A 13,914-nucleotide genomic window follows, 5' to 3' on the forward strand; every position below is an offset into this window, starting at 1 on the left:
TTCAGTGAAGGCTTGACGGATGGCTAACAGTTCCTTTTTCAGGACAGAGTAGTGTGTTTCACTGGGAGTCAGGGTTCGTGAAAGGTAAGCAATGGGGTGTTCCAAATTCCTGCTTCACCACCGCTCCTATGGAGTAGTTAGAGGCATCTGTTTCCACTAGGAATGGTCGATTCATGTCGGGTTGGGCTAAGATAGGGGCTTGCATGAACTCTGCCTTTAAACGTTGGAATGCCTTATCTTGCAGTGTAGACCAGATAAAGGGGTGTCTTTCTTCAAGAGAGCAACGATCGGCTGAACGATCTCGGAAAAGGTGGATATGAACTTCTGGTAGAAGTTGGCAAGCCCAGGAAGGATTGAACTTGTTTCACGGACGTGGGAGCGGGCCATACCAGTATGGCCTTTACCTTTGAAGGGTCCATACCAATTCCTTCTGGGCTAAGGATGAATCCTAGGTAGTGAACAGAAGTAACGTGAAACAAGCATTTTTCGGGTTTGGCTAAAAGTTTGTGTTCACGGAGTCGTTGTAATACTGCCTTTACATGTTCTTCATGCTTCTTGGAAAAGATCAATATGTCGTCCAGATAGACAATGACAAAGAGGAATAACATGTCAGAGACCACCCTATCCATGAAACGTTGAAAAACTGTGGGGACATTAGCTAGCCCAAAGGGCATGACTAGATATTCATAGTGACCAAAGGGTGTTCTAAAGGCTGTTTTCCATTCATTTCCTTCCCGGACATGGATCAAATGTTAGGCACCCCGGAGATCCAACTTCGTGAATATTACAGCGCCTCTCACAGCTTCCAGGATAACCGAGATCAAGGGCAGTGGGTACCGGTCTTTGAGGGTGCATTGATTTAAGCCACGATAGTCGAGGCAAGGTCTGAGTTCCTTGGTGTCCTTCTTGGGAACAAAGAACAACAAAGCACCCGCTGGAGATTTTGAAGGTCTTATGGCGCCATTTTCAAGGTTGGTATCCAGGTATTCTCGGAGGGGCTTTTTCTCAGGTTCGGAAAGGATGAACATTCTGCCAAAGGGAATCACTGCTGAGGGATCTGTATCTATGGCGCAGTCTTCAGGTCTGTGAGGGGGTAAGGCCTGGATTATGGCAGTTGAAAATACATCAGCATATCCCTGATAGGCCTCAGGGATTTGTATGATATTGGAAACCATGATTGGTGTTTGCTGGTCTCTTGGTGGTTCTTTAGGGGGTGTCAAGGAGGGATCCAGAAATAGACAATGAGACATACAGAACTGTGAGCCTAGGAATAGTGATCCTGCTGTCCAATTGATATACGGATTGTGCTTCTGTAACCAGGGAATACCCAATACCATGGGGTAATGAGCTGACTTAATGATGTCGAATTTAATCCGCTCTTGGTGATGGTTTATAGAAAGCTGGATCAATTTAGTCTGCAGGCTTATGGGCCCTGAAGTGAGGGGTCTTCCATCGATTGCTTCCACCGGCTGCATGGTGCTTCGTGTCTCGTATGGAATATGATGACTAACAACCCAATCTTGATCAATGAAAATTCCCATAGCTCCGCAGTCTACCAAGGCCAAAATGGAATAGGTCTTATTCTTGGAGGGCGATAGGACGGCCTGCAGTATCACCAAATTGTTTTGTCCAGGAGAGTTCAAGGATGGAATTGATGTGGAGCAAACATCTGTCTCCCGAAGCTCTGCTCCATCTACGATCGGGAGCTGGCATTTCCCGAACACCGAGGAGGGGCTAGAGGACACTCCCTAACCAAGTGTTTATCTGAGGAACAATACATGCACAACCCCGTATGAATCCTTCTCAATCTTTCTTGCAGGGATATATGTCCACGGAAGGCTCCTATCTGCATGGGTTCTGGTTCAGTGACTGAGCCTGGGTTTGTGTCCGTCTTGGTGGTGCTCTCAAAGGACCCTTTCAGAGGATTCCCTCTGGATTTCTTCTTCTCTGCCTTCCTTTCCTGGATACGAAAGTCTATTTGCATGGCAAGATCCATTAGTGCCTGGAATGAGTTTGGGCGAACCACTTTGGCCAACTCATCCTTAATCTCCTCATTCAGTACTCTCCTGAAAAGGGTAAACCTCGCCTCAGAGGACCAATCAGCTTCCTTGGCTAATTGCTTGAATCGGGTTACAAAGGTGAGCATATCCTGGGATCCCTGCTGAAAGTCTAACAGGCGTTCCTGGGCACTATAGACCTGCTCTGGGCGGTCAAACATGGTTTTAAGGGCCTGTATGAACCCATCATAGTCATCTAGGAGAGCATCGCCGGAATTAACGAGGGGCGTAGCCCGGGATAAAGCATTTCCTGAAAGGTGAGAAATTATGAAACCCACCTTAGCCCTGGGAGTCGAAAAGTAATAGGGCTTAAAAGTAAAGTGGACCAAACATGAATCCAGGAATCCACGAAGGGTTTTTGCCGACCCATCGTTTATGTCAACTACTCCACCCAGCAACACACTTTCTTTTGTGGCAGAATCACGGGATAGAACTAATTTTTTGAGAGCGGCGTTTTCCGCCTTTAGATTCTGTACCTCGATTGATAGTTCTTGCATGCCACGCATCAGGTCCTGAACGGCCGCTTCCGTGTCCATATCGAGTTCGGTCGGGTGGCGTCTCAAACTGTCAAGGAGTTCCACCCTTCTCACCTGAGTCTGATCTTTGCTGGATTTCTTGGTCGATGCCTTCTTGTGGACGGATTGGGTCTTGAATATGTCTGCACGAGTCTCTGCACTACTCAGCACACGAGTCCAGGAAGTAAGAAAGAAAAGAGAGGGACTAGGAATGGAGTTAGTAGGGACAGAATCAGGGAAACAATACCGTGAGCTACGGAGCACACGTCTGGTCGCTACTTCGCAATAGCATTGAGACGCGCAGAGCCGCGGGGGGCGTGCTCTACTATAAATAGAACACGCTACGTCCAAAGTGTAGAGCGAGGAAGGTGTTTCACGCTGGACAGCCATGTTGGGAGTACCAGGGAGTGCAAGCCCTGTTGAGACAAGGACCAGGAAGTCCAAAAGGGGCGCGTTCTGTAGGTCATGACACCTTCTCTACTTTCATCTCCAAAACTGGAACAGCGCCTTGCCTCACCCTCTTACATATTAAGAAACATAGGCACATCCTTCCCCTCAAAACTGCCAAGCCTCTCTTAACCACTCTTGTCTTCCCTAAACTGGACTGTGAAAGCAACCTCTTTGGTCTCCCCAACTATGCATTCTGTCCTCTCGACAATATCATTAACTTTGCTACCAGGACTCTGTTTGAACTCCTTCACTTCACACCTACTTCCTCCTACCATCACAAGGCTGTATGGCTGATGATGCAAAACAGGTCCAGATTTAAGTTTCTTCTCCTGGTTCACACATCTATCCATGGTAAGGTACCACAGTATCTGTCCTCCTTTATCCAACTCTACAAGCCTTCTCGTAATCTCTGCTTTACCTCCTCGACTACCTGTTTGGCTCCACACCCTCCCTGTGCTTCCACTCGCTCCTGCTCTTTCTCTATTCTTGCTCCACTTGCATTGAATTTTCTTCTCCTGGACATCCGAAAAACCGTCCACATGGATTTGTCAAAACCAAATTAAAAGCTTCCTCCTCGCCTTCAAGTTATTCTCTGAACCTATCTACCATCTCCCTGCTAGCTAACAGTTTTCCTTTGCCTTGAACCTGCTTGTGTCCCTCACTTCCTCTGCCTCCACACTAGCACTTCACCCATCATGGTCACATACCGAGCACACATGGCCGTACCGCCTACCTGCCCTTAAACATTTCCAATGTTGGTTGTTCTTAATCTATGTCTGTCTACTTATGTATTGTCCCCGTTGACAGTTCCATTTACTCCACTCAACAACCTAGTCAGAATGTGCCTGAAAACCCATTGTAAGAAGCTCACTGCTTCCTGTCAAATCTGATTTCTTTTCTATTGTACATTCTTTTGTGATCAAAAGAGCATTTTACCTCATGTATATAAATAAATACATAAATACATTAAACATCTATAAAAGCAACACGTTGAGACAAATTATAGTCCCTTCCAAGGCAGAGGGGATGTTTCTGGCATAACTTGATGCTTCAGCTGCTTCAAAATTGTGAACAATTTTAGAAAGTGATGGACACAACACACGTTGAACTAGCAACAATATTTGATCCTCAGTTTAAAATCAGACAGCAACCAAAGCGTCGGGAAGGTTTATTTGATAAATGTTGCTTGTTTTTGTCAATAGTACAAGACATGGAAAGTTTGTCAGAGAATTGTGAGCAGTCCACTGTAACCAACCCACCACCTCCACCTAACATCATCAATCAACAAGTAGGAGAATCAGCACAGATACAGCATGCATGTTAGAAAGTACTCCCAGCCCACATAAAATGCAACAAACTGTATGTGATCAATTTCCATCTGGCAAGTGTGTGAAAACTCTGGCTTTTTTTTATTTTTGTATTAAATAATAAAGAAATGCAGGTCATTCCCTAGCTGGAAGGGTAATCTGCTGTTCAGATTCCCCTTTCATAAGCTCCATGCCAAAACCATAGGGTGTATCTGGGTTCTGCTGCATCAGTATTCTGATTTGAAGCACCTGCACTACCAGTGGCACAGAGCAGGCTCAGTGTTTTGCTGCCCTTTTGAAAGCTACAGTGACAGCCAAGTCTCTGCAGCACAGGGGTTACATTTAAGATATGCACCACTGTACTAAAACTATGATGATCATAAATACCCCATGATGGTGACAGGTTCAACTCTAAGATAAAACTATGCCTTGGTTAAGGCATGGTGCATGGCACTACGTATGACCATTACAGCCACATCCAATTTAATATCAAACATGTGTCAGCCCCATGGGCCCAATTCAACTGTGGAAGGATTAAAAGTATTCATTCCAGACAAGCCACCCCCAACCCCTGCCCACTGATAGGACGGTATCCTTAGCGATTGCCTCTCTTTGTTCCTTTGTGAGGGCAGGTAACACCTTTTCTCCAGAGACAGCCAGTCCACAGGAAGCTGGCCTTGGAATAGGAATCAAAGGGCAAACCCATTCACAAAGGGATAGGGCTCACACCAGAGTGCTGCATTTCTAAAAACTTTTGATTCTATTTAAAGGGAAAGGGGCATGTAAATGTAGCCAGATAGAGATCTGTACAGTGTTGGGAAGATTCTGACATTTTGGTTCTCTTTGCCTCTCTTTCTCCTTCATTACCCACCACTTCCTGTAGTGCAAAGCACTTTGGTGTGATGTCAGAAGGGCTCAGTTCACTCCTTTCGAGAGCAGGTATTGGACCCCTAAAGCAGGGTAGCTTTAGTCAAATCTCCTTTGGACTTTCGTCTTTTAAAGAAGGGGTCTCACAAGACTTATTTGAATGATACGTTGGACTGCAATCCTGAAAGAAGAATTTGTTGGACTGTTGTGGATTTTGTCAGAGGGCTATTACATATCTTGTGGTCTTCTGGTTATATAGTGGTATAGCGTTATTCTGATAATACCCTCTATGATGTGACAATATTTCCCTCTATCACCTATATTCTATTTGTGTTCAACTCTAAATACAGTTTTCTGGGCCTAACACACTTGAAGTGTTGACAGTGCTAACTGTCTCTCCAGCAACTTATTTACGAGGCTGGACTACTGTCTTTGACAGATCTGCTCAGCTGTACGCATGCACAGCCGAAACACCGCACTCACACTCTGTCTAGCTATAAAACCCAAAGTAAATCAAATGACACAACCAGAGCACCATGAAAAATGCATCAAGACACGGTATAACTTTTAAAATGTGCATTTATAAATGAACTTACCGATCGTAAAACAGCAACATTGAATAGCGATACAAATAATCATGTATTCAATAGAAATAAGCAGCAAGAAAGACATTTTCAACATGAATTCAGCTCAATGACACAACATGGGTTACACCCACTTCGACCATGGGTTGTGAATTTTTGGCAAGAACCATGCTTAGTACAAAAATGTAATTTCTCCAAATAACATTTGAAAAGTTCTGAATTCTTTTACATAAAAATAAAACTTCCCTGACTGTCTCAGAATACATTCACGCACGTGCACCTCACTTATGACAGATATACTCACATTAAATATGAGCAAGATTTCTGTGCTGTTATCACGGGCAACCCTTCTTTGTTGTCCTGCCAGCATACAGCAGTATTGCAACTCCCGCACCCAGGCTATCCAGATATAAGGCCATGCCCTCCCTCCGACTAAAGTCCATCTTCTCAGTCTGATGCCCTGGGAAAATCTTGCCTGTCTGCACTGCACAATCCCAGCCAGTCACTTGCTCATCTGTCAGCATAACTTCCACACACCTTCTCTCTCTTGAATTTATATGCTTCCCTGTCAATCTCACTAAAATCCTGCCTCTAACATGACGTGCATCATCACACGATTTGGTTTCTCTGGAAGTATAGCTTTATGAATAGATTTGTAAAAATAATTTCCTCTGTGTACAATGGCGCTTTCACCAGAGTGCATATCTTTCTCACAGTTTATGCAATGAAATCACAGCCAGCAAACTTGTGCCTGCATGTTTTAACTCCACTGCAAAAAGCACCTTACCTTTGACATGTCATCTGAAGCATTTTGCACTGTTTTGTTAAAGTTAAATGATCAATTAATGGGAAAGTGTGAGTTGGTTAGTTTTGGTTAATATGTACATAGTGCAAACTGGACAGATGACCTGTTCACCCTGAAGTGGATCATTTTAAAACATGCTTGCCACAAGAAAGTGCATTTCTGTTTGTAATGTAGGCCAACCATTTGATGTCTGTATTCTGTTTACTGCCTCCTCTGAATATAATGTCATGGCTCACTTACTGCCCCTGTATACATTATCCCACAGGACCATGCTGGGAGAGCAGTCCTTTCCATAATCCTCCATTTGTAAGGTGAAGGCAGATGTTCCAAGGCAGAGGCAAGCAATGTTCCCTAACCATCTCCGGGGACCATTGGGGTGACCTCTGCTGCTGGACCAAGACCGCATCTCTGCCAGCCACCCTGTTGCTTGGGGCCTCACCGTGATAAAAGACCCCTGGTGTTGTGTGCCAGCCTCCCCATGTTTGGCAGACTGACAAAGGACTAACCTTAACCCTGAAGACTGCTCAGTCGGACTCAAAACACCTGAAAGCCAGAACAGCCAGATCCCTGTTTTCGATGTCCACTCGATGTGAGCTGTGATTTCAGCATGTTCAACACCAAGTGAACTATTAGGACCCTTTAATGCTGCCTTTAGTGCTCATTGTTCTTTGAATCATTGTTGCCTGTTAAACATGACTGCTGAAGCATGTCATTGCCTCGGCTCAAACCAATGAAGCAAAGCTGCCTTGCCGTGCTCTAGTCCCCGTCCAAAGCACCAGTTTCTTTATCGCTGTACTTGTAAGTCGATCAACCTGACCCTGGTTCTTCTGAACTGTGACCTCTGAGCCCTGCATAGAATTGACTGGCCTGCACATCCCGGTCCCAGCTCGATTGCAGTCGATCCTCAACCGCTGAGCCAAACCCGGTGACTGCCCAATTTGCGCACCTCATTTAGAATGATTAAACACTGCAATAACCTTCCGTTCAACCCCAACTTGACACCAGCTTGCTGCTGGACCACCATGACTGACGTATCTTTGAACTAAAAAGAAACCATGATCAATGTTGAGAAGCCTGATTCGAACCACCAAGACCTTTGCAAAGCTATTATTGACTAATATCTTCCCCCCCTGTTCGATCTTTGGGCCCTAGATACTGCACAGGTCATTGTAATCCCTTCTGAACCTCAAGAACAAATCCTTTGAACAGTGTTGTCTTGTTTTGCTTTTTCTCCCCAAGTCTCATTATCCAGAGTGCTGCCTCTTTTCGATCTTTGCATATGCTGTGTTCTTTTTACAGGAGTGGGTTTTTACAGTGTTTTCTAGTTAGTATTGTACATGGTATGTTTGATCAAATTATATATTTTATGGAACATTGATTGGGCATACCCTTATTTTGGACTTTTATACTTTGCTGTTTGGGTTGCTACTGAACCACATTCAGACCCTTATTGAGAATGTGGCCTTCCATCAGCCCACGTTACCATAAATGGTGACGCAGATATATCTCCTGACTGTGACGGTTTTATTATTATGATTGTGTGGATCTTGGTTGTATAGGTGTGTGTAACGCTCACCTGACTCCCACGGAGGCGCTGGTCTAGTCTGGGTTGCTGTGGCCTCTTCGAGCATGATGCGCAGAACTCGGAGCACCGACTGAACAGGACCCTCAAATCTTGCTTGTCTGGCTCGTAGGAATATCCTTCTGCAGATGAGAAAGGGGATTAACAGTCTGCAGAATAGTATGCTTGCTCCCCCCTTCCCCCCTTAGTTCTTCTCTAACTTCCTCCGAAATCCCCGGTTGAAGCTCACCTTATGGTTTGAAAGGATGAACTCTCCATCCTGCTTCTGGTGCAGGGGCGTGTGTTTGTCCAGTTACTTCACTGGTTTTCAGAATGGCGCTGGCAAAATCCACTTGACTTTTCCGAGAGGAACGCCATAAGTATGAAGATTACAAAAGTTCAAGTGTTGAGCCTCCTTTTCTGTTGCCTTCCTAACCTGTGATCTGTCCTTTATTTCAGGTGCAGAATGAAGGCGATGCGTTGAGGGATTGAATTGCCGATGGTAAACTCAGGTGAGTTAGCGATGGGGGCGATCCCTCTTAATGTCTTTATATTCCTCCAGTAATGTCTTTTGTCCTTTCCCCATAGGGGCCGGGGTGCGGCACCTGCCAACGAAGCGGCGCCGACCCGAAATGAGGAATGGTCCACCAACAGAAGACTGGTAAGTGTTATGGCGGAAAATTAGGCTTTCCTCATATGTTCTTTCTGCTCATCTTTTGTCTCTTCTTCTCTCCCCTAGGCGCAGAGATGTGGCGACCGGTGCAGATAGTCGCGGTGGAGCCAGAAGAACTCCCGAGGACAGGTAAGTGAAGCGCGGCGCTGCAGCGAGCAACGCTGTGCTTTTAAATGAAAGTCTTTTCTCAGGAACGCTGGCGTAAAGGTTCCGGATGCAGGTAAGAAGTTTGATAAAATTCTTGGTTTTCACCTTTCTCTTCTCTTCTTTCCTTACAGATGTTCCAGGATCGAGGCGGGCGTGGCTGGAGACCAGATGCAGAAGCAGACACGGTGAGCGTTCAGCTGCTTGGATGCAGAACAACGCAAAGCGTGAGCTACTGTCTGGGCGTGGCTTAAATAGCCCCCAAAGTAGTTCCAGGTAAGTATCCTTCCCCAGCCACGCCCGAGTGGCAAAATAGTCCCGATGAAAAAATAGTCCCTTTCAGGTCTCAGGGAGGCCTGAATCTAGCAGCATGGTCTGCATCAGGTAAGTGCACAAAACACCTTCCTTTATGAGCCTGGCGCCTATGGCGCCAGGACTGATGTCCAACATGAGCCTGGCGCCAACGGCGCCAGGACATAGTCCAAAGAGCCCCTGTAAGGGGCTGCTGGGCTTTTACCTGGGGGCATGATGCCTGCTCCCGGGGGTGCTGGGCCTGGCCTGGTGCTCCGGGGTAGGCATCATGACAGCACTCCCCCCCAAGGCCCCTCCCAAGATCGTTCCCTCTGGAGGTTTCGGTTTGTTTGGGAAATTCCGATGGAACCTTTTTACCAGCCGAGGTGCATGTACGTGGTCGCTGGGTTCCCAAGACCTTTCCTGAGGCCCGTACCCTTTCCAATCAATTAGATAGAAAAGTTTTGATTTTGAGATCTTAGAATCCAAAATGTTCTTCACCTCGAATTCAGGCTCCCCATCTATCTGGATTGGTTCTAGTGGCTTTATTTATCTGGTTCCTGGTTGCACTGGTTTCAAAAGTGACACATGAAAAACGGGGTGAATCCGCATGTTAGCTGGTAGATCAAGCTTGACTGCCACTGGGTTAACTATAGCTTTGATAGAGTAAGGGGCCAAATACCTTGGATTAAAAGTTCGAGGTCCCTTGAGCAATAAGTGTTTGGTAGCCAACCATACTTGATCCCCTATTTGGTATGGAGGCGCCTCACTCCGATGCAGATCTGCATTCTTTTTGTATTTCCCTTTCGCTTGTTGCAAATGTGCAGTTGCATCCTTGAAGGCTTGAGTTATCGTGGAATGCAAATGGTCCACTGCGGGCATTTCAAGGCTCAGAGGTGAGTCCAGGTCTGAAGTACGAGGGTGATGTCCATATAAGGTATAAAAGGGGCTTTGTCCAGTTCCACAGTGTACCGAGTTATTGTATGCATATTCGGCCACCCATAAAATATCCTTCCAATTACCCTCCGATCGGTGCAACATACATCGTAGGTATTGTTCAAGGGTCTGGTTCATTCTCTCCGTCTGACCATCGATCTGTGGGTGGTGGCTGATTGAGAGTCTTACGTCGATTTGTGCCAGTTGACAACACTTTCTCCAAAAACGAGAAATAAACTGGCTTCCCCGGTCGGAGACTAGTATGGACGGGAATCCATGTAAACAGATGATATTTTCGAGGAATTCCTTGGCTAGGACAGAAGATGAAGGTAATCCTTTCAACGGAATAAAATGGGCCATCTTGGAAAATAAATCCACCACAACCAGAATAGTATTGTATCCATTACAAGGGGGCAGGTCCGTGCTAAAATCTAGTGACAAGGTGTGCCAAGGTGCTGGTGGAATGTCTAAAGGCTGAAGAAGACCGGCGGGTTTTGTCTTTGGCCTTTGTTTTGGGCGCAAACTCCACAGGACATCACGAAAGATTTAATATCTTTTCGCCAGGAAGGCCATCAGAATTGTCGTTTAATTTTTTCCTCAGTTTTGGCAATGCCAGGATGTCCTTCCATCAGGGTATCATGATGACGGGAAATAACCAGTTCTTGCAATTCCTTTTCTGGCAGAAATAAGCGTCCTTGGAAGTAAGGTAGGCCATCGTTGACCGAAAAGTAAGACCCCCTTTGGATCCAATCCTGCAAGGCTGTAGAGTCCAGGAGTTGTTTTACCCGTGCTTGAATGTCTTCAAGGGTTTGTAAAGAGGTTATCCCCAAAATTCTTTGTTCGGGAATTATCGGCACAGGTTCTGAGTTTATGTCTATTTCTCCCATTCCTATTCGAGATAGCGCGTCCGCTTTGCCATTCTTACAGCCGGGGCGGTAAGTGATTACAAAATCGAACTCAGCAAAGAACAAAGCCCATCGGAGCTGACGTGACGATTGAGCCTTGGCAGTTTTTAAATATTGTAAGTTTCGGTGATCAGTGATCACGTTGATGGTATGCCTGGCGCCAAGAAAATAATGCCACCAAGCCTTAAAGGCGGACTTAATGGCTAATAATTCCTTGTCGGTGATTGCATAATTTACCTCAGGCGGCGAGAACTTTCTGGACCAAAATGCTACGGGGTGCAGTTGGTTGGTTTCAGGGTCTCTCTGAGACAGGACAGCTCCCATGGCTAAGCTGGACGCGTCGGTTTCGACTATATAAGGGAGATCGGGACACGGGTACTTCAAAATAGGTGCGGACGTGAATTTAGCTTTCAATTCCTGAAAGGCCTGTTTGGCTTCCTTGGTCCATTCGAAGCGTTTATTTTTTCGCAAGAGTGCAGTGATGGGTTGTACCACACGTGAAAATTCCGGGACAAATCTGCGATAAAAATTAGCAAAACCAAGCATGCTTTGGACACCTTTCACCGAACTAGTTGATGCCCATTTGAGGATGGCATCCACTTTTCGTGAGTCCATTCGGACCCCTTTAGGTGTCAGTATGAATCCAAGAAACTCAACCGCGGTGGTATGGAAAACACACTTTTTCAGCTTTGCAAACAGTTTGTGCTGGCGCAATTTCTCAAAGACGGCCCTGACATGCTTTCTGTGATCAGATTCCGAAGAGGAGTACACAAGAATGTCATCGATATATACGACAACACAAACATTGATGAGTTCCCGAAGGACATCGTTCATGAAGAATTGGAAGGCAGCAGGCACGTTGCACAACCCGAAAGGCATCACCTGGTATTCGAATAATCCATATTTTGTACGGAAGGCCGTTTTCCATTCGTTGCCTTCTTTTACTCGCACCAGATGATAAGCCCCCGGAGCTCTAACTTGGTGTATACGCAAGCGTCCTTCACCTGGTCAAGGAGTTCAGGGATCAGAGGCAGAGGGTAACGGTTTTTAACAGTTATCTGGTTCAATGCGCAGTAGTCGATACAAGTTCTAAGGTCGCCTTCTTTTTTGGGCACGAAGAACAAAGCAGAGGATGCCGGAGACTTTGACGGGCGAATGAAACCATTGGCTAGGTATTGATCTAAATATTGTCTCAAATGCAGATTCTCAGGTTCAGTAAGGGCATAAATCCTGCTACAAGGGGGTTGTGCACCGGGCACCAGATCGATTTGGCAATCGTACGATCTGTGGGGAGGTAACGTGTTGGCCTGTTCCTTTTAGAAGACATCCTGAAAGTCTTGGTATTCCGAAGGTAGTTGCATGGAGACAGAGGTTACAGACGCTAGACTAATCTTCAGATTTTCTGGGTAGCAGGTTTGTGCACAATCCGGGAAGGTTATTCTCTTTGCTCGCCAATCAATTCGAGGATTATGTGTCTCTAACCAAGGGATTCCGAGAATAACATGAAACTGTGGAGCCTTGATTACATCAAACACAACTGCCTCCCAATGGCCGTCCGGACCTATAAGTGTCACCTCAGCAGTGGAATGTGTTACCGGTCCAGAGGCAATTTCGGTTCCATCGACTGTGGTGATGACATCTTTGCTGGTTTTAGGACGCAGAGGGAGGTTAATCCTAGAGACCAATTCACGATCCACATAATTTCCTATAGCCCCACTATCGATGTATGCCTTTATTGCATGCAACCGCTTAGGCTGTTCCGGATCTACGAGGACCATTGGCACAATGAAATGCGAGGTCTGAGAGTTAGTTTTCAAGCTTGGCAAGCGGACCCCCATGCTTGTCGGGCGTGGTCGTTTCCCGAAACAGAGTCTTCATGGTTTTTATCAGCGGCTCCTACCACCTTCTTGGGCGGTTTTGCCGGGCAATCTCGTAGAAAGTGTCCAGAGGACCCACAATAAAGACATAATTGCATCTGCCATCTTCTTTCACGTTCTTTTTGAGTTAAAGATCCTTTAACCCCTCCGATTTGCATAGGCTCAGAGACATCAGCACCCTTGGGGTTAGCGTGGGTCTTGACCACCACCCGGGTCTCAAACTTGGACCGATCTGCTTTTCTGTTTTGATGTCTGTGATCCAATTGGACCACTAAGTCTATATATTCTGTGCATTTTTGGGGCAGATTTATAACTTGGGTCAGGACATCTTTAAGTTCTCCGTGTAGACCTCGATAAAATAACGTGATTCTTTTATCCTCTGGCCACCCAGTTTCCACAATTAGTCTATTAAAGATTGCAATGTAGGATAGGAGGTCCTGATTGCCCTGTCGCAGGGATAGGAGTTCGTCATCCAGAGCCTGCCCCTGAGAGTGTCGAGCAAATAACATTTCCATGCTTGCTTGAAATCCTTGAAAATCACGGAGAATCGGGTCACCTTGAGTAACCAGTGGAACTGACCAATCGGCAGCACAGCCGCTGAGATGTGACAATACAAAGGCTACCTTGGTGTGGTCATTAGGGAAGGCCCCAGGTCTGCATAGGAAGTGCAAACGACACTGATTCATGAATACGGCAAATCGTTTGGGGTCCCCAGCAAAGCGTTCGGGTCGGGCCAGCGGCATGTTTCCAGGTAGATTAATCTGCACAGGGTTACTGGGAACCACAGGAGCAGGGTTCCCCCCGGAACTGGGTAGAGGAGTGTGTCCAGCTTGACCTTGCAAAAACTGTCTAGCCAGGTCATCAGTTCTTTCCTTTGATACAATCACTTCCCTCCTGAGAGCATTAGTCTCTTGACGAGCGGCGTGTACTTCGACCCGACTG

The sequence above is a fragment of the Ambystoma mexicanum genome, chromosome 4q (genome assembly GCF_040938575.1).
Source record: "Ambystoma mexicanum isolate Mex_15411 chromosome 4q, UKY_AmexF1_1, whole genome shotgun sequence".
NCBI lineage: Eukaryota > Metazoa > Chordata > Amphibia > Caudata > Ambystomatidae > Ambystoma > Ambystoma mexicanum.